Source organism: Archocentrus centrarchus, unplaced genomic scaffold, assembly GCF_007364275.1.
Source record: "Archocentrus centrarchus isolate MPI-CPG fArcCen1 unplaced genomic scaffold, fArcCen1 scaffold_37_ctg1, whole genome shotgun sequence".
Lineage (NCBI taxonomy): Eukaryota > Metazoa > Chordata > Actinopteri > Cichliformes > Cichlidae > Archocentrus > Archocentrus centrarchus.
Window position 1 is genome coordinate 68017 of NW_022060264.1, and position 21158 is coordinate 89174.

The window sequence follows — 21158 nt, forward strand, 5'->3', positions numbered from 1 at the left end:
TAAACCGTTCCTCTGCAGATGATCAGTTAGCTGTTTTACAACTACTCTTTCAAGAGTCTTTGAGAGAAAAGGAAGGTTGGAGATTGGCCTATAATTAGCTAAGGCAGCTGGGTCAGTGATGGCTTTTTAAGTAGAGGTTTAATTACAGCCACCTTGAAGGTCTGTGGTACACAGCCAACTAATAAAGACTGATTGATCATTTTTAAGATTGAAGCATCAATAATTGGAAAGACTTCTTTGAACAGTCTAGTAGGAATGGGATCTAATAAACATGTTGCTGGTTTGGAGGAAGTAACTAGCAGCCACATCTGTGAAACAGTGCTGGTAACATTAGTTTTCTAGCTATGTTTTTAATGTATTAGATGGGTCTATGAAATCAGTTACTACCCTCCTGTTAAAAGAAATAAAGCAAGCAGCAGGACCCTCTGCCAGGGCTGCTTGAATATGACAAAAACCCTTTGGTCATTGATTGTAATCTCCATTATTTAAAATGGTTTTTGCTTAAATTTTTGTACACTGACATAATCATTCATTACCTCAGATTATCAAAATGTCTTAAAATATCTTAGACTTTACAGAAATATGATGAAGGTATTAAATTTTCAGGTAGGCTGATATAAAAAATTAAAGCCAAGGAATCAGATTTTAGTTATAGGGGTTTCCTGTTATTTGATCGCTGGCAGAGCCAGCCCGAGGCATAGGTGACATATGCGGTTGCATAGGGCCTCCCTAAACTCACTCACATTTGTGATGAAACTTTTGTCTTTTTTTTTTAACATGCCAGTGTCCTAAAAGCAGAGGTGGCAAAAGTACTGACATTCTGTACTTAAGTAGAAGTACAAGTACTTATGTTAAAAAATACTTTAGTAAAAGTCGAAGTACTGGTTCAACTTCTCTACTTAAGTAAAAGTAAAAAAGTACAGGCTCTGAAATGTACTCAAAGTAAGAAAGTAAAAGTAGCTCTTTGGAGGATGTTTCTACAAGCTATTTTTGTGTAAAACTAACCGAACCTCATTATATATTATTGTAATAATATAAAATAATATTACATGAGAATACAAGCGTTACTCCAATCTAAATTTTAATCCTAATGAATGCACTCAGCTTGAAACTGTTATGTAGGACACAAACTGTGAAAGGGAATTTAAACACAGCTCTATTCTCCATGTCCTCCATAGTAGAGGGTGACTGTGCCTCCACCTAAACACCAACATGAGGATACTCAGGGGTTACAGTGGGATTCAGAAGGTGGAAGAACCCTAAGATCAGCTGTAGTGGCTCTGCATGGGGAGAAGAATCACAACTTTCTATTGTGAGCTGCAGTAAATGATGTTGGTGTGCAGGCTGTGATCAGCTGACCTGCTGCTGCTGCTCTGAGGTTTACTGCTCTGTGTGGATGAAGTGAACTCACAAAGATGTAACCCAGTATTTCACAGCTCTCTGAGCTGATCTCCATCCCCTACACTGACAGCATACAGGCTGTAGAAATGTTGGATTCAGTAAATGAATCTCAGCATCAGCAGCTTTGATTCAAACTCATCTCTGCTGCACTGATGTAACCTGTAACTCTGACCATGAACACAAACACTGTGCTCCAGTCCAACACAGAGCTTTACTGTAAATACAGTACAACAAGCTAACCTAAACTGCAGTATTTCATAGAATCTTTGAATTACACAAAGTCAGCATACTTCAGTTTATTTTCCAGTCCTTACCTTTAATTCTAACCTCTCTTCTTCCTCTCCTGTCCTCTTTCTCCATCTCTGACTGAACTTCTCTCTCTTTGCTCTCCCTGAAATACAGCAGCTCTTCTTTTAGCTAGCTGTGTAACAAACTGCACACACTTTGTGTGTTTGCTGATATTTGTTGAGCATTTAGAAACGCTGCATTTACCTGCCACACGTTACTCCCTTCGTGCTCGCTCCTCTTCAGTAGCACTAGCTAAGCTGTTTATGTGCCGCAGCGCAACTTACGGACTCGGTCCGGCCCGCTGTAACCCCAGATTATAGCGCTATAAATGATACATTAATTAAATGGGTTTGCGTATTTAATCCCTTTGTACGAGATCAGCCCCGATGATGGAGGATACGCCAGTACGATTGTCTCTTGTGTGTTATTATTCCTCCGTTTAGGCTCAGATCGTTTGATGTTTGACGGCGCACTGACCGGAAATGCAAACTTCTCTCTGACGTGTTAAAAAGTAACGAGTCTGTTTGAAAATGTAAGAAGTAGAAAGTACCGATACTTGTGTAAAAATGTAGGGAGTAAAAGTAAAAAGTAGTCAGAAAAATAAATACTTGAGTAAAGTACAGATACCTGAAAAATCTACTTAAGTACAGTAACGAAGTATTTGTACTTCGTTACTTCCCACCTCTGCCTAAAAGAAAGAAGAAACTGTCCCACCTCTTCAGATTTATAGAATTGTAACAATACTAATGAGGAGGCTACTTGTTGACGGACTGTGTGTGTCAGCATGCATTCAGGTAGTTTGTGCAGGCTCCAGGTGACCTGATGGTCCATCAGTTATGGTCATTTGTGGACAAAGCTATAAAACTGAAATGCAACAGAAAGGACCTGTCCCTCTGGGGGAGAGAGGAGGGAGATTAGAGGAAGAAAAAAGACAAAGGTATGTTTCCATGAGCAATTATAGTTGGTAACCAACTCCAAACATAGTCAGCCAACGCTAGCTGGCTTGGTATGATATTTATTCTGTGGCTATATCTGTATGAGTAAACAACCTGTCAGCCTGTGTCACTGTCCTCAGTGTGTTTCTAGTTAATATATATTTTGCTTGGATCTTATTGTCATGGTCCTGGGTTCATGAACCAGCATTTTTAGTTTAAAGACTTTAATATTTGTATTGTTTAAGGGTACTGTTCCTAGTTTATTGTGTTTTTGCAGTTTTGAATTTGTCTTTTTCTGGTAATTTCTGGTTGGTTTCATTGTTTATATGTTTCTCTCGGCGCGAAAAGCTCAAAACTGAAATAAAAGGTACTGCGCTTGCAAAATGGTAATGACACACGGCTTTCTTGTTTAAAATGACAGGAGATTGAAGGACAATCATGGGGAACAGGGGCGCAGCTATATACTTTCTGAGGTGTATGCGGACGCATTTTTAGGCGCCCCCCCCCCCCCCCACCCCACCCCCCCTCCTTCCCCAGGGGCGGGCGTGGTAATGCTAATTAGCAAACGGTTACTAACCGCTAAAAGCTGCTCCTGCTTCTTAATTGTGTGAAGGGGCCTACACATGTAACCAGAAAGCACATCTAAAGCCCAATCACAGTCTTTGTGAACCTGTAGTTACATTTCTTGAGGTGTCATTTTTCTTGAAGGCCTTTCACAGCTCCACTGGTGGTGAAAACTAATGTTTGACTATGGCTTTCTGAATACAAGTGGGGCTGCAACTATCAATTATTTTAGTAATCGAGTATTGTATCGATTATTCCATCAATTAATCAAGTAATCGAATAAGAAATCATTTTTCATACTAACAATTCATCTGCACATTTTAAATTCCATACTGCAATTTTTCTCTATCACGTGTGTCAGACTCAAGGCCTGCGGGCCACTTCCGGCCCACGATTTAATTTTATACGGCCAGCATGATGATTTCATTCAGCTATTATTAAAAGCCCGCGGGTAAATGTGCTCCCACCACTTATACTACAAATCCCACAATGCACTGCAACAGCTGCCGGCAGGTTAAGAACTGTATGCTATCCCGTTTTCCGTGTTGCCGATTGATCAGTGATCAGCGGATAAAACATCGGTCAGCACTTTTTACAGTGACATTTAAGCTGCCTGACTCCCCAAAAATGACCAAACGAAAAGTGAAAAACAGGGATTTTCTAAACAGGTGGGAGGCAAAAGATCTGAACGCTGACATTGAAGGTAAACCATCTGTCTCTTTTCCTCACTTGCGCTGCGGGGAAAAGAGCGGATTGGTGGGACAGATAGGGGAGAAGATGAAGAGGGAGACCTGCACAGGTGAGCTGACAGTGCATCACTGCGTCACACAGCAGGAAACGCTGCGCAGCAAAGTCCTGAAGACAGAACGCACCATAAACACCGTAACACAGACAGGGAACTTTGTAAGAGGCAAAGGTTTAAATTACAGCAGTTTCAGTCTTTTCTGGAGTAAATAGCTTCTGAATTTGGTGATGTGCCTTATTACACAGGTGCGATGAGCTGCCTGAGGAAATCTGTCAGTTCATAGAAAGTGAAGGAAACGACACCAAACAATCACACAAACCAAAACACAGTAGTGTGATTACCACCAGATTGTTCGGGTGGCTTCAGCTGATGTAAGGAAAAAATAACAGCTGACATTCTCTGCACAGACAGTGGAGGCGTGGAAAAAACTTGTCAGCGATGATCCACTCGTGTTAAATCATGCCTGAAATTTTCATTTGATCTTCGTTTTTCTTCCTACTTCTTCTTACAGAACATTTTATTACAGAGATTAGAGCTTGCTAGGTATAAAAGGTACTGCACTGCAGTGGTTTGAATCATATTTATCTCATAGACTCCAATTTGTTCATGTAAATGGGGAGTCTTCTTCACACACTAAGGTTAATTATGGAGTTCCACAGGGTTCTGTGCTAGGACCAATTTTATTTACATTATACATGCTTCCCTTAGGCAGTATTATTAGAAAGCACTGCATCAATTTTCATTGTTATGCAGATGATACTCAGCTTTACCTATCAATGAAGCCAGATGACACACATCAATTAGTTAAACTGCAGGAATGTCTTAAAGATATTAAGGCCTGGATGACCTCTAATTTCCTGCTTCTAAATTCAGATCAAACTGAAATTCTTGTTCTCGGCCCCACAAATCTTAGAAACATGGTGTCTCACCAGATACTTATTCTGGATGGCATTACTTTGGCCTCCAGTAACACTGTGAGACATCTTGGAGTCATTTTTGACCAGGATATGTCCTTCAATGCACACATAAACAAATATGTAGGACCGCTTTTTTGCATTTGCGCAATATTTCTAAAATTAGAAACATCCTTTCTTAGAGTGATGCTGAAAAGCTAATTCATGCATTTATTACTTCTAGGCTGGACTACTGTAATTCGTTATTATCAGGCTGTCCTAAAAGCTCCCTGAAAAGCCTTTAGCTGATCCAAAATGCTGCAGCTAGAGTACTGACAGGGACTAGAAAGAGAGAGCAGATTTCTCCCATATTGGCTTCTCTTCATTGGCTCCCTGTTAAATCTAGAATAGAATTTAAAATTCTTCTCCTCACCTACAAGGTCTTGAATAATCAGGCCCCATCTTATCTCAAAGACCTCATAGTACCATATCACCCCAACAGAGCACTTCGCTCTCAGACTGCTGGCTTACTTGTGGTTCCTAGGATACTTAAGAGTAGAATGGGAGGCAGAGTCTTCAGCTTTCAGGCCCCTCTTCTGTGGAACCAGCTCCCAGCTTGGATTCAGGAGACAGACACCCTCTCTATTTTTAAGATTAGGCTTAAAACGTTCCTTTATGATAAAGCTTATAGTTAGGGCTGGATCAGGTGACCCTGAACCATCCCTTAGTTATACTGCTATAGGCCTAGTCTGCTGGGGGGTTCACATAATGCACTGTTTCTTCTCATTCACCTTATTTACTTTGTTTATACTCCACTCTGCATTTAATCATTAATTGATGACTCTCTTCCACAGCATGTCTTTCTCTCCCCTCAGCCCAACCGGTCGCGGCAGATAACTGCCCCTCCCTGAGCCTGGTTCTGCTGGAGGTTTCTTCCTGTTAAAAGGGAGTTTTTCCTTTCCACTGTCGCCAAATGCTGCTCATAGGGGGTCGTTTTGACTGTTGGGTTTTCTCTGTATTATTGTAGGGTCTTTACCCACAATACAAAGCGCCTTGAGGCGACAGTTTTTTGTGATTTGGCGCTATATAAATAAAATTGAATTGAATTGAATTGAATTACTTCTCCTCATTCATGCTGGTTGTCATTTTGATTTCTGTAGCCGTGAAATCAAGTGCGCGCATGACCTTAGGGACCTCAAACGTGCACATTGTGAACTTTCCCTGCGCTGTGGTAGATTGTAAATTGCAGTGAAATAATTCAGGAGCAAGCAGCGATAAAAGCAGCGATCTAGCCGGTGCGGAGTCCGCGGGGCGGGCTCCTGTTTGCTAAATGCAGAGACAGCAGAGCTCCGAGAGTGAAGTGGTGAAATCCTCAGCCCGACTAGAGGGCGCCTCAGACCGGCGCGGCGCCTTGCGATCAACCGCTAGCTAGAACACTGCACACACACACACACACACACACACACACTGCACCATCCGCAGCCTCTCAACATTTACTATGTTCATGTGTGCAGATCACTTATTCATGGACTTATAACATACAAGACTTCTATGACATAACTTAAACGGGAACAAGAGGAGGGGAGGTGAAGGAGCGCAAGGGCGCCTAATCAGCGCTGGGCCTCTGTTATTGATCATGTCATGTGCACAGCTGTTAAATACAGAAAATACAACTACAGAAATATTTTCCCACATCGTTTTGGCACCCCCCTCTTGTGCGGCGCCCCTATGCATTGCATATAGTGCGTAGCGCTTTTTGCGCCACTGATAGGGAAACATGATTGGAAGCAGTTTGAATGGAGTTTGTGAAGTTATTCATGAAATGACAAAAGTGTGCTTCTCTCAGCGAGAAAAACTCAAAACTTAAATACAAGGTACTGCGCATGGAAAACGGTAATGACACACAGGTTTCTTGTTTAAAATGATAGGAGATTGAAGGAGAATCATGGGGAAACATGATTGGAAGCAGTTTGAATGGAGTTTGTGAAGTTATTCATGAAATGACAAAAGTGTGCTTCTCTCAGCGAGAAAAGCTCAAAAAATCACATAAACAGCTACTGCGCTTGGAGAATGGTAATGACACGCGGTTTTCTTGTTTAAAATGATAGGAGATTGAAGGAGAATCATGGGGAAACATGATTGGAAGCAGTTTGAATGGAGTTTGTGAAGTTATTCATGAAATGATGAAAGTGTGCTTCTCTCAGCGAGAAAAGCTCAAAACTGAAATAACAGGTACAGCGCTTGGAAAACGGTAATGACACGCGGTTTTCTTGTTTAAAATGATAGGAGATTGAAGGAGAATCATGGGGAAACATGATTGGAAGCAGTTTGAATGGAGTTTGTGAAGTTATTCATGAAATGACAAAAGTGTGCTTCTCTCAGCGAGAAAAGCTCAAAAATCACATAAACAGCTACTGCGCTTGGAGAATGGTAATGACACGCGGTTTTCTTGTTTAAAATGATAGGAGATTGAAGGAGAATCATGGGGAAACATGATTGGAAGCAGTTTGAATGGAGTTTGTGAAGTTATTCATGAAATGACAAAAGTGTGCTTCTCTCAGCGAGAAAAGCTCAAAACTGAAATAACAGGTACAGCGCTTGGAGAACGGTAATGACACGCGGTTTTCTTGTTTAAAATGATAGGAGATTGAAGGAGAATCATGGGGAAACATGATTGGAAGCAGTTTGAATGGAGTTTGTGAAGTTATTCATGAAATGATGAAAGTGTGCTTCTCTCAGCGAGAAAAGCTCAAAACTAAATAACAGGTACAGCGCTTGGAAAATGGTAATGACACGCGGTTTTCTTGTTTAAAATGATAGGAGATTGAAGGAGAATCATGGGGAAACATGATTGGAAGCAGTTTGAATGGAGTTTGTGAAGTTATTCATGAAATGATGAAAGTGTGCTTCTCTCAGCGAGAAAAGCTCAAAACTCAAATAACAGCTACTGCGCTTGGAGAATGGTAATGACACGCGGTTTTCTTGTTTAAAATGATAGGAGATTGAAGGAGAATCATGGGGAAACATGATTGGAAGCAGTTTGAATGGAGTTTGTGAAGTTATTCATGAAATGATGAAAGTGTGCTTCTCTCAGCGAGAAAAGCTCAAAACTGAAATAACAGGTACAGCGCTTGGAGAATGGTAATGACACGCGGTTTTCTTGTTTAAAATGATAGGAGATTGAAGGAGAATCATGGGGAAACATGATTGGAAGCAGTTTGAATGGAGTTTGTGAAGTTATTCATGAAATGACAAAAGTGTGCTTCTCTCAGCGAGAAAAGCTCAAAAATCAAATAAACAGGTACAGCGCTTGGAGAATGGTAATGACACGCGGTTTTCTTGTTTAAAATGATAGGAGATTGAAGGAGAATCATGGGGAAACATGATTGGAAGCAGTTTGAATGGAGTTTGTGAAGTTATTCATGAAATGATGAAAGTGTGCTTCTCTCAGCGAGAAAAGCTCAAAACTGAAATAACAGGCACTGCGCTTGGAGAATGGTAATGACACGCGGTTTTCTTGTTTAAAATGATAGGAGATTGAAGGAGAATCATGGGGAAACATGATTGGAAGCAGTTTGAATGGAGTTTGTGAAGTTATTCATGAAATGACGAAAGTGTGCTTCTCTCAGCGAGAAAAGCTCAAAACTCAAATAAACAGCTACTGCGCTTGGAGAATGGTAATGACACGCGGTTTTCTTGTTTAAAATGATAGGAGATTGAAGGAGAATCATGGGGAAACATGATTGGAAGCAGTTTGAATGGAGTTTGTGAAGTTATTCATGAAATGATGAAAGTGTGCTTCTCTCAGCGAGAAAAGCTCAAAACTGAAATAACAGGCACAGCGCTTGGAGAATGGTAATGACACGCGGTTTTCTTGTTTAAAATGATAGGAGATTGAAGGAGAATCATGGGGAAACATGATTGGAAGCAGTTTGAATGGAGTTTGTGAAGTTATTCATGAAATGATGAAAGTGTGCTTCTCTCAGCGAGAAAAGCTCAAAACTGAAATAACAGGTACAGCGCTTGGAGAATGGTAATGACACGCGGTTTTCTTGTTTAAAATGATAGGAGATTGAAGGAGAATCATGGGGAAACATGATTGGAAGCAGTTTGAATGGAGTTTGTGAAGTTATTCATGAAATGACAAAAGTGTGCTTCTCTCAGCGAGAAAAGCTCAAAAATCAAATAAACAGCTACTGCGCTTGGAGAATGGTAATGACACGCGGTTTTCTTGTTTAAAATGATAGGAGATTGAAGGAGAATCATGGGGAAACATGATTGGAAGCAGTTTGAATGGAGTTTGTGAAGTTATTCATGAAATGATGAAAGTGTGCTTCTCTCAGCGAGAAAAGCTCAAAACTGAAATAACAGGCTACAGCGCTTGGAGAATGGTAATGACACGCGGTTTTCTTGTTTAAAATGATAGGAGATTGAAGGAGAATCATGGGGAAACATGATTGGAAGCAGTTTGAATGGAGTTTGTGAAGTTATTCATGAAATGACAGAAATGTGCTTCTCTCAGCGAGAAAAGCTCAAAACTGAAATAACAGCTACAGCGCTTGGAGAATGGTAATGACACGCGGTTTTCTTGTTTAAAATGATAGGAGATTGAAGGAGAATCATGGGGAAACATGATTGGAAGCAGTTTGAATGGAGTTTGTGAAGTTATTCATGAAATGATGAAAGTGTGCTTCTCTCAGCGAGAAAAGCTCAAAACTGAAATAACAGCTACTAGCGCTTGGAGAATGGTAATGACACGCGGTTTTCTTGTTTAAAATGATAGGAGATTGAAGGAGAATCATGGGGAAACATGATTGGAAGCAGTTTGAATGGAGTTTGTGAAGTTATTCATGAAATGATGAAAGTGTGCTTCTCTCAGCGAGAAAAGCTCAAAAATCAAATAACAGCTACTGCGCTTGGAGAATGGTAATGACACGCGGTTTTCTTGTTTAAAATGATAGGAGATTGAAGGAGAATCATGGGGAAACATGATTGGAAGCAGTTTGAATGGAGTTTGTGAAGTTATTCATGAAATGATGAAAGTGTGCTTCTCTCAGCGAGAAAAGCTCAAAACTGAAATAACAGGTACAGCGCTTGGAAAATGGTAATGACACGCGGTTTTCTTGTTTAAAATGATAGGAGATTGAAGGAGAATCATGGGGAAACATGATTGGAAGCAGTTTGAATGGAGTTTGTGAAGTTATTCATGAAATGACAAAAAGTGTGCTTCTCTCAGCGAGAAAAGCTCAAAACTGAAATAAGAGGTACAGCGCTTGGAGAATGGTAATGACACGCGGTTTTCTTGTTTAAAATGATAGGAGATTGAAGGAGAATCATGGGGAAACATGATTGGAAGCAGTTTGAATGGAGTTTGTGAAGTTATTCATGAAATGACAAAAGTGTGCTTCTCTCAGCGAGAAAAGCTCAAAAATCAAATAACAGCTACTGCGCTTGGAGAATGGTAATGACACGCGGTTTTCTTGTTTAAAATGATAGGAGATTGAAGGAGAATCATGGGGAAACATGATTGGAAGCAGTTTGAATGGAGTTTGTGAAGTTATTCATGAAATGATGAAAGTGTGCTTCTCTCAGCGAGAAAAGCTCAAAACTGAAATAACAGGCTACAGCGCTTGGAGAATGGTAATGACACGCGGTTTTCTTGTTTAAAATGATAGGAGATTGAAGGAGAATCATGGGGAAACATGATTGGAAGCAGTTTGAATGGAGTTTGTGAAGTTATTCATGAAATGATGAAAGTGTGCTTCTCTCAGCGAGAAAAGCTCAAAAATGAAATAACAGCTACAGCGCTTGGAGAATGGTAATGACACGCGGTTTTCTTGTTTAAAATGATAGGAGATTGAAGGAGAATCATGGGGAAACATGATTGGAAGCAGTTTGAATGGAGTTTGTGAAGTTATTCATGAAATGACAAAGTGTGCTTCTCTCAGCGAGAAAAGCTCAAAACTGAAATAACAGCTACTGCGCTTGGAGAATGGTAATGACACGCGGTTTTCTTGTTTAAAATGATAGGAGATTGAAGGAGAATCATGGGGAAACATGATTGGAAGCAGTTTGAATGGAGTTTGTGAAGTTATTCATGAAATGACAAAAAGTGTGCTTCTCTCAGCGAGAAAAGCTCAAAACTGAAATAACAGCTACAGCGCTTGGAGAATGGTAATGACACGCGGTTTTCTTGTTTAAAATGATAGGAGATTGAAGGAGAATCATGGGGAAACATGATTGGAAGCAGTTTGAATGGAGTTTGTGAAGTTATTCATGAAATGATGAAAGTGTGCTTCTCTCAGCGAGAAAAGCTCAAAACTGAAATAACAGGCTCAGCGCTTGGAGAATGGTAATGACACGCGGTTTTCTTGTTTAAAATGATAGGAGATTGAAGGAGAATCATGGGGAAACATGATTGGAAGCAGTTTGAATGGAGTTTGTGAAGTTATTCATGAAATGACGAAAGTGTGCTTCTCTCAGCGAGAAAAGCTCAAAAATCAAATAAACAGCTACTGCGCTTGGAGAATGGTAATGACACGCGGTTTTCTTGTTTAAAATGATAGGAGATTGAAGGAGAATCATGGGGAAACATGATTGGAAGCAGTTTGAATGGAGTTTGTGAAGTTATTCATGAAATGATGAAAGTGTGCTTCTCTCAGCGAGAAAAGCTCAAAAATGAAATAACAGCTACTGCGCTTGGAGAATGGTAATGACACGCGGTTTTCTTGTTTAAAATGATAGGAGATTGAAGGAGAATCATGGGGAAACATGATTGGAAGCAGTTTGAATGGAGTTTGTGAAGTTATTCATGAAATGACGAAAGTGTGCTTCTCTCAGCGAGAAAAGCTCAAAAATGAAATAACAGCTACTGCGCTTGGAGAATGGTAATGACACGCGGTTTTCTTGTTTAAAATGATAGGAGATTGAAGGAGAATCATGGGGAAACATGATTGGAAGCAGTTTGAATGGAGTTTGTGAAGTTATTCATGAAATGATGAAAGTGTGCTTCTCTCAGCGAGAAAAGCTCAAAACTGAAATAACAGGTACAGCGCTTGGAGAATGGTAATGACACGCGGTTTTCTTGTTTAAAATGATAGGAGATTGAAGGAGAATCATGGGGAAACATGATTGGAAGCAGTTTGAATGGAGTTTGTGAAGTTATTCATGAAATGACAGAAAGTGTGCTTCTCTCAGCGAGAAAAGCTCAAAAATCAAATAAACAGCTACTGCGCTTGGAGAATGGTAATGACACGCGGTTTTCTTGTTTAAAATGATAGGAGATTGAAGGAGAATCATGGGGAAACATGATTGGAAGCAGTTTGAATGGAGTTTGTGAAGTTATTCATGAAATGACAGAAAGTGTGCTTCTCTCAGCGAGAAAAGCTCAAAAATCAAATAAACAGCTACTGCGCTTGGAGAATGGTAATGACACGCGGTTTTCTTGTTTAAAATGATAGGAGATTGAAGGAGAATCATGGGGAAACATGATTGGAAGCAGTTTGAATGGAGTTTGTGAAGTTAAGTGTGCTTCTCTCAGCGAGAAAAGCTCAAAAACTGAAATAACAGCTACAGCGCTTGGAGAATGGTAATGACACGCGGTTTTCTTGTTTAAAATGATAGGAGATTGAAGGAGAATCATGGGGAAACATGATTGGAAGCAGTTTGAATGGAGTTTGTGAAGTTATTCATGAAATGATGAAAGTGTGCTTCTCTCAGCGAGAAAAGCTCAAAACTGAAATAACAGGTACAGCGCTTGGAGAATGGTAATGACACGCGGTTTTCTTGTTTAAACTGATAGGAGATTGAAGGAGAATCATGGGGAAACATGATTGGAAGCAGTTTGAATGGAGTTTGTGAAGTTATTCATGAAATGATGAAAGTGTGCTTCTCTCAGCGAGAAAAGCTCAAAACTGAAATAAAAGGCTACAGCGCTTGGAGAATGGTAATGACACGCGGTTTTCTTGTTTAAACTGATAGGAGATTGAAGGAGAATCATGGGGAAACATGATTGGAAGCAGTTTGAATGGAGTTTGTGAAGTTATTCATGAAATGATGAAAGTGTGCTTCTCTCAGCGAGAAAAGCTCAAAACTGAAATAACAGGTACAGCGCTTGGAGAATGGTAATGACACGCGGTTTTCTTGTTTAAAATGATAGGAGATTGAAGGAGAATCATGGGGAAACATGATTGGAAGCAGTTTGAATGGAGTTTGTGAAGTTATTCATGAAATGATGAAAGTGTGCTTCTCTCAGCGAGAAAAGCTCAAAACTGAAATAACAGGTACAGCGCTTGGAGAATGGTAATGACACGCGGTTTTCTTGTTTAAAATGATAGGAGATTGAAGGAGAATCATGGGGAAACATGATTGGAAGCAGTTTGAATGGAGTTTGTGAAGTTATTCATGAAATGATGAAAGTGTGCTTCTCTCAGCGAGAAAAGCTCAAAACTGAAATAACAGGTACAGCGCTTGGAGAAAGGTAATGACACGCGGTTTTCTTGTTTAAAATGATAGGAGATTGAAGGAGAATCATGGGGAAACATGATTGGAAGCAGTTTGAATGGAGTTTGTGAAGTTATTCATGAAATGATGAAAGTGTGCTTCTCTCAGCGAGAAAAGCTCAAAACTGAAATAACAGCTACTGCGCTTGGAGAATGGTAATGACACGCGGTTTTCTTGTTTAAAATGATAGGAGATTGAAGGAGAATCATGGGGAAACATGATTGGAAGCAGTTTGAATGGAGTTTGTGAAGTTATTCATGAAATGACAAAAAGTGTGCTTCTCTCAGCGAGAAAAGCTCAAAACTGAAATAACAGCTACAGCGCTTGGAGAATGGTAATGACACGCGGTTTTCTTGTTTAAAATGATAGGAGATTGAAGGAGAATCATGGGGAAACATGATTGGAAGCAGTTTGAATGGAGTTTGTGAAGTTATTCATGAAATGATGAAAGTGTGCTTCTCTCAGCGAGAAAAGCTCAAAACTGAAATAACAGCTACAGCGCTTGGAGAATGGTAATGACACGCGGTTTTCTTGTTTAAAATGATAGGAGATTGAAGGAGAATCATGGGGAAACATGATTGGAAGCAGTTTGAATGGAGTTTGTGAAGTTATTCATGAAATGACAAAAGTGTGCTTCTCTCAGCGAGAAAAGCTCAAAACTGAAATAACAGGCACAGCGCTTGGAGAATGGTAATGACACGCGGTTTTCTTGTTTAAAATGATAGGAGATTGAAGGAGAATCATGGGGAAACATGATTGGAAGCAGTTTGAATGGAGTTTGTGAAGTTATTCATGAAATGATGAAAGTGTGCTTCTCTCAGCGAGAAAAGCTCAAAAATCGAAAAAACAGCTACAGCGCTTGGAGAATGGTAATGACACGCGGTTTTCTTGTTTAAAATGATAGGAGATTGAAGGAGAATCATGGGGAAACATGATTGGAAGCAGTTTGAATGGAGTTTGTGAAGTTATTCATGAAATGACGAAAGTGTGCTTCTCTCAGCGAGAAAAGCTCAAAACTGAAATAACAGGTACAGCGCTTGGAGAATGGTAATGACACGCGGTTTTCTTGTTTAAAATGATAGGAGATTGAAGGAGAATCATGGGGAAACATGATTGGAAGCAGTTTGAATGGAGTTTGTGAAGTTATTCATGAAATGATGAAAGTGTGCTTCTCTCAGCGAGAAAAGCTCAAAACTGAAATAACAGGCTACAGCGCTTGGAGAATGGTAATGACACGCGGTTTCTTGTTTAAAATGATAGGAGATTGAAGGAGAATCATGGGGAAACATGATTGGAAGCAGTTTGAATGGAGTTTGTGAAGTTATTCATGAAATGATGAAAGTGTGCTTCTCTCAGCGAGAAAAGCTCAAAACTGAAATAACAGGCTCAGCGCTTGGAGAATGGTAATGACACGCGGTTTTCTTGTTTAAAATGATAGGAGATTGAAGGAGAATCATGGGGAAACATGATTGGAAGCAGTTTGAATGGAGTTTGTGAAGTTATTCATGAAATGATGAAAGTGTGCTTCTCTCAGCGAGAAAAGCTCAAAACTGAAATAACAGGTACAGCGCTTGGAGAACTGGTAATGACACGCGGTTTTCTTGTTTAAAATGATAGGAGATTGAAGGAGAATCATGGGGAAACATGATTGGAAGCAGTTTGAATGGAGTTTGTGAAGTTATTCATGAAATGATGAAAGTGTGCTTCTCTCAGCGAGAAAAGCTCAAAACTCAAATAACAGGACCAGCGCTTGGAGAATGGTAATGACACGCGGTTTTCTTGTTTAAAATGATAGGAGATTGAAGGAGAATCATGGGGAAACATGATTGGAAGCAGTTTGAATGGAGTTTGTGAAGTTATTCATGAAATGATGAAAGTGTGCTTCTCTCAGCGAGAAAAGCTCAAAACTGAAATAACAGGCTACAGCGCTTGGAGAATGGTAATGACACGCGGTTTTCTTGTTTAAAATGATAGGAGATTGAAGGAGAATCATGGGGAAACATGATTGGAAGCAGTTTGAATGGAGTTTGTGAAGTTATTCATGAAATGATGAAAGTGTGATTCTCTCAGCGAGAAAAGCTCAAAACTGAAATAACAGGCTACAGCGCTTGGAGAATGGTAATGACACGCGGTTTCTTGTTTAAAATGATAGGAGATTGAAGGAGAATCATGGGGAAACATGATTGGAAGCAGTTTGAATGGAGTTTGTGAAGTTATTCATGAAATGATGAAAGTGTGCTTCTCTCAGCGAGAAAAGCTCAAAACTGAAATAACAGGTACAGCGCTTGGAGAATGGTAATGACACGCGGTTTTCTTGTTTAAAATGATAGGAGATTGAAGGAGAATCATGGGGAAACATGATTGGAAGCAGTTTGAATGGAGTTTGTGAAGTTATTCATGAAATGACGAAAGTGTGCTTCTCTCAGCGAGAAAAGCTCAAAACTGAAATAACAGGCTACAGCGCTTGGAGAAATGGTAATGACACGCGGTTTTCTTGTTTAAAATGATAGGAGATTGAAGGAGAATCATGGGGAAACATGATTGGAAGCAGTTTGAATGGAGTTTGTGAAGTTATTCATGAAATGATGAAAGTGTGCTTCTCTCAGCGAGAAAAGCTCAAAACTGAAATAACAGCTACAGCGCTTGGAGAATGGTAATGACACGCGGTTTTCTTGTTTAAAATGATAGGAGATTGAAGGAGAATCATGGGGAAACATGATTGGAAGCAGTTTGAATGGAGTTTGTGAAGTTATTCATGAAATGATGAAAGTGTGCTTCTCTCAGCGAGAAAAGCTCAAAACTGAAATAACAGCTACAGCGCTTGGAGAATGGTAATGACACGCGGTTTTCTTGTTTAAAATGATAGGAGATTGAAGGAGAATCATGGGGAAACATGATTGGAAGCAGTTTGAATGGAGTTTGTGAAGTTATTCATGAAATGACAAAAGTGTGCTTCTCTCAGCGAGAAAAGCTCAAAAATCGAAATAACAGCTACTAGCGCTTGGAGAATGGTAATGACACGCGGTTTTCTTGTTTAAAATGATAGGAGATTGAAGGAGAATCATGGGGAAACATGATTGGAAGCAGTTTGAATGGAGTTTGTGAAGTTATTCATGAAATGACGAAAGTGTGCTTCTCTCAGCGAGAAAAGCTCAAAACTGAAATAACAGGCTACTGCGCTTGGAGAATGGTAATGACACGCGGTTTTCTTGTTTAAAATGATAGGAGATTGAAGGAGAATCATGGGGAAACATGATTGGAAGCAGTTTGAATGGAGTTTGTGAAGTTATTCATGAAATGACACAAAGCGTGCTTCTCTCAGCGAGAAAAGCTCAAAACTGAAATAACAGGCACAGCGCTTGGAGAATGGTAATGACACGCGGTTTTCTTGTTTAAAATGATAGGAGATTGAAGGAGAATCATGGGGAAACATGATTGGAAGCAGTTTGAATGGAGTTTGTGAAGTTATTCATGAAATGATGAAAGTGTGCTTCTCTCAGCGAGAAAAGCTCAAAAATGAAATAACAGCTACTACCGCTTGGAGAATGGTAATGACACGCGGTTTTCTTGTTGAAAATGATAGGAGATTGAAGGAGAATCATGGGGAAACATGATTGGAAGCAGTTTGAATGGAGTTTGTGAAGTTATTCATGAAATGATGAAAGTGTGCTTCTCTCAGCGAGAAAAGCTCAAAACTGAAATAACAGGTACAGCGCTTGGAGAATGGTAATGACACGCGGTTTTCTTGTTTAAAATGATAGGAGATTGAAGGAGAATCATGGGGAAACATGATTGGAAGCAGTTTGAATGGAGTTTGTGAAGTTATTCATGAAATGATGAAAGTGTGCTTCTCTCAGCGAGAAAAGCTCAAAACTGAAATAACAGGCTACAGCGCTTGGAGAATGGTAATGACACGCGGTTTTCTTGTTTAAAATGATAGGAGATTGAAGGAGAATCATGGGGAAACATGATTGGAAGCAGTTTGAATGGAGTTTGTGAAGTTATTCATGAAATGACAAAAGTGTGCTTCTCTCAGCGAGAAAAGCTCAAAACTGAAATAACAGCTACTGCGCTTGGAGAATGGTAATGACACGCGGTTTTCTTGTTTAAAATGATAGGAGATTGAAGGAGAATCATGGGGAAACATGATTGGAAGCAGTTTGAATGGAGTTTGTGAAGTTATTCATGAAATGACAAAAGTGTGCTTCTCTCAGCGAGAAAAGCTCAAAACTGAAATAACAGCTACTGCGCTTGGAGAATGGTAATGACACGCGGTTTTCTTGTTTAAAATGATAGGAGATTGAAGGAGAATCATGGGGAAACATGATTGGAAGCAGTTTGAATGGAGTTTGTGAAGTTATTCATGAAATGACGAAAGTGTGCTTCTCTCAGCGAGAAAAGCTCAAAACTGAAATAACAGCTACATGCGCTTGGAGAATGGTAATGACACGCGGTTTTCTTGTTTAAAATGATAGGAGATTGAAGGAGAATCATGGGGAAACATGATTGGAAGCAGTTTGAATGGAGTTTGTGAAGTTATTCATGAAATGACTAAAGTGTGCTTCTCTCAGCGAGAAAAGCTCAAAAATGAAATAACAGCTACAGCGCTTGGAGAATGGTAATGACACGCGGTTTTCTTGTTTAAAATGATAGGAGATTGAAGGAGAATCATGGGGAAACATGATTGGAAGCAGTTTGAATGGAGTTTGTGAAGTTATTCATGAAATGACAAAGTGTGCTTCTCTCAGCGAGAAAAGCTCAAAAATCAAATAAACAGCTACTGCGCTTGGAGAATGGTAATGACACGCGGTTTTCTTGTTTAAAATGATAGGAGATTGAAGGAGAATCATGGGGAAACATGATTGGAAGCAGTTTGAATGGAGTTTGTGAAGTTATTCATGAAATGACAGAAAGTGTGCTTCTCTCAGCGAGAAAAGCTCAAAAATGAAATAACAGCTACTAGCGCTTGGAGAATGGTAATGACACGCGGTTTTCTTGTTTAAAATGATAGGAGATTGAAGGAGAATCATGGGGAAACATGATTGGAAGCAGTTTGAATGGAGTTTGTGAAGTTATTCATGAAATGACAGAAAGTGTGCTTCTCTCAGCGAGAAAAGCTCAAAAATCAAATAAACAGCTACTGCGCTTGGAGAATGGTAATGACACGGGTTTTCTTGTTTAAAATGATAGGAGATTGAAGGAGAATCATGGGGAAACATGATTGGAAGCAGTTTGAATGGAGTTTGTGAAGTTATTCATGAAATGACAAAAGTGTGCTTCTCTCAGCGAGAAAAGCTCAAAACTGAAATAACAGGTACAGCGCTTGGAAAACGGTAATGACACGGGGTTTTCTTGTTTAAAATGATAGGAGATTGAAGGAGAATCATGGGGAAACATGATTGGAAGCAGTTTGAATGGAGTTTTGGAAGTTATTCATGAAATGACAAAAGTGTGCTTCTCTCAGCGAGAAAAGCTCAAAACTCAAATAACAGCTACTGCGCTTGGAGAATGGTAATGACACGCGGTTTTCTTGTTTAAAATGATAGGAGATTGAAGGAGAATCATGGGGAAACATGATTGGAAGCAGTTTGAATGGAGTTTGTGAAGTTATTCATGAAATGACAAAAGTGTGCTTCTCTCAGCGAGAAAAGCTCAAAACTGAAATAACAGGCACAGCGCTTGGAGAATGGTAATGACACGCGGTTTTCTTGTTTAAAATGATAGGAGATTGAAGGAGAATCATGGGGAAACATGATTGGAAGCAGTTGAATGGAGTTTGTGAAGTTATTCATGAAATGACAAAAGTGTGCTTCTCTCAGCGAGAAAAGCTCAAAAATCAAATAAACAGCTACTGCGCTTGGAGAATGGTAATGACACGCGGTTTTCTTGTTTAAAATGATAGGAGATTGAAGGAGAATCATGGGGAAACATGATTGGAAGCAGTTTGAATGGAGTTTGTGAAGTTATTCATGAAATGACAAAAGTGTGCTTCTCTCAGCGAGAAAAGCTCAAAAATGAAATAACAGCTACTGCGCTTGGAGAATGGTAATGACACGCGGTTTTCTTGTTTAAAATGATAGGAGATTGAAGGAGAATCATGGGGAAACATGATTGGAAGCAGTTTGAATGGAGTTTGTGAAGTTATTCATGAAATGACAGAAAAGTGCTTCTCTCAGCGAGAAAAGCTCAAAATCGAAATAACAGCTACTGCGCTTGGAGAATGGTAATGACACGCGGTTTTCTTGTTTAAAATGATAGGAGATTGAAGGAGAATCATGGGGAAACATGATTGGAAGCAGTTTGAATGGAGTTTGTGAAGTTATTCATGAAATGACAAAAGTGTGCTTCTCTCAGCGAGAAAAGCTCAAAAATCAAATAAACAGCTACTGCGCTTGGAGAATGGTAATGACACGGGGTTTTCTTGTTTAAAATGATAGGAGATTGAAGGAGAATCATGGGGAAACATGATTGGAAGCAGTTTGAATGGAGTTTGTGAAGTTATTCATGAAATGACAGAAGTGTGCTTCTCTCAGCGAGAAAAGCTCAAAAATCAAATAACAGCTACTGCGCTTGGAGAATGGTAATGACACGCGGTTTTCTTGTTGAAAATGATAGGAGATTGAAGGAGAATCATGGGGAAACATGATTGGAAGCAGTTTGAATGGAGTTTGTGAAGTTATTCATGAAATGACAAAGTGTGCTTCTCTCAGCGAGAAAAGCTCAAAACTGAAATAAACAGCTACTGCGCTTGGAGAATGGTAATGACACGGGGTTTTCTTGTTTAAAATGATAGGAGATTGAAGGAGAATCATGGGGAAACATGATTGGAAGCAGTTTGAATGGAGTTTGTTAAGTTATTCATGAAATGACAAAAGTGTGCTTCTCTCAGCGAGAAAAGCTCAAAAATCAAATAAACAGCTACTGCGCTTGGAGAATGGTAATGACACGGGGCTTTCTTGTTTAAAATGATAGGAGATTGAAGGAGAATCATGGGGAAACATGATTGGAAGCAGTTTGAATGGAGTTTGTGAAGTTATTCATGAAATGACAGAAGTGTGCTTCTCTCAGCGAGAAAAGCTCAAAATCAATAACAGCTACTGCGCTTGGAAAATGGTAATGACACGGGGTTTCTTGTTTAAAATGATAGGAGATTGAAGGAGAATCATGGGGAAACATGATTGGAAGCAGTTGAATGGAGTTTGTGGAAGTTATTCATGAAATGACAGAAGTGTGCTTCTCTCAGCGAGAAAAGCTCAAAATGCAAATAACAGGCTACTGCGCTTGGAGAATGGTAATGACACGGGTTTTCTTGTTTAAAATGATAGGAGATTGAAGGAGAATCATGGGGAAACATGATTGGAAGCAGTTTGAATGGAGTTTGTGAAGTTATTCATGAAATGACAGAAGTGTGCTTCTCTCAGCGAGAAAAGCTCAAAAATGAAATAACAGCTACTGCGCTTGGAGAAAGGTAATGACACGCGGGTTTCTTGTTTAAAATGATAGGAGATTGAAGGAGAATCATGGGGAACATGATTGGAAGCAATCTGAATGGAGTTGGTGAAGTTATTCATGAAATGACATAAGTGTGCTTCTCTCAGCTTTTCTCGCTGAGAGAAGCTTAAAAATTCACAATCAACAGTACTGCGCCTTGGAGAATGGTAATGACACGGGTTTCTGTTTTTAAAATGATTAGGAGATTGAAGAGAATCATGAGGGAAACATGATTGGAAGCAGTTTTGAATGGAAGTTTGTTGAAGTTATTCCTGAAATGACGAAGTGTGCTTCTCTCAGCGAGAAAAGCTCAAAACTGAAATAACAGGTACAAAGCGC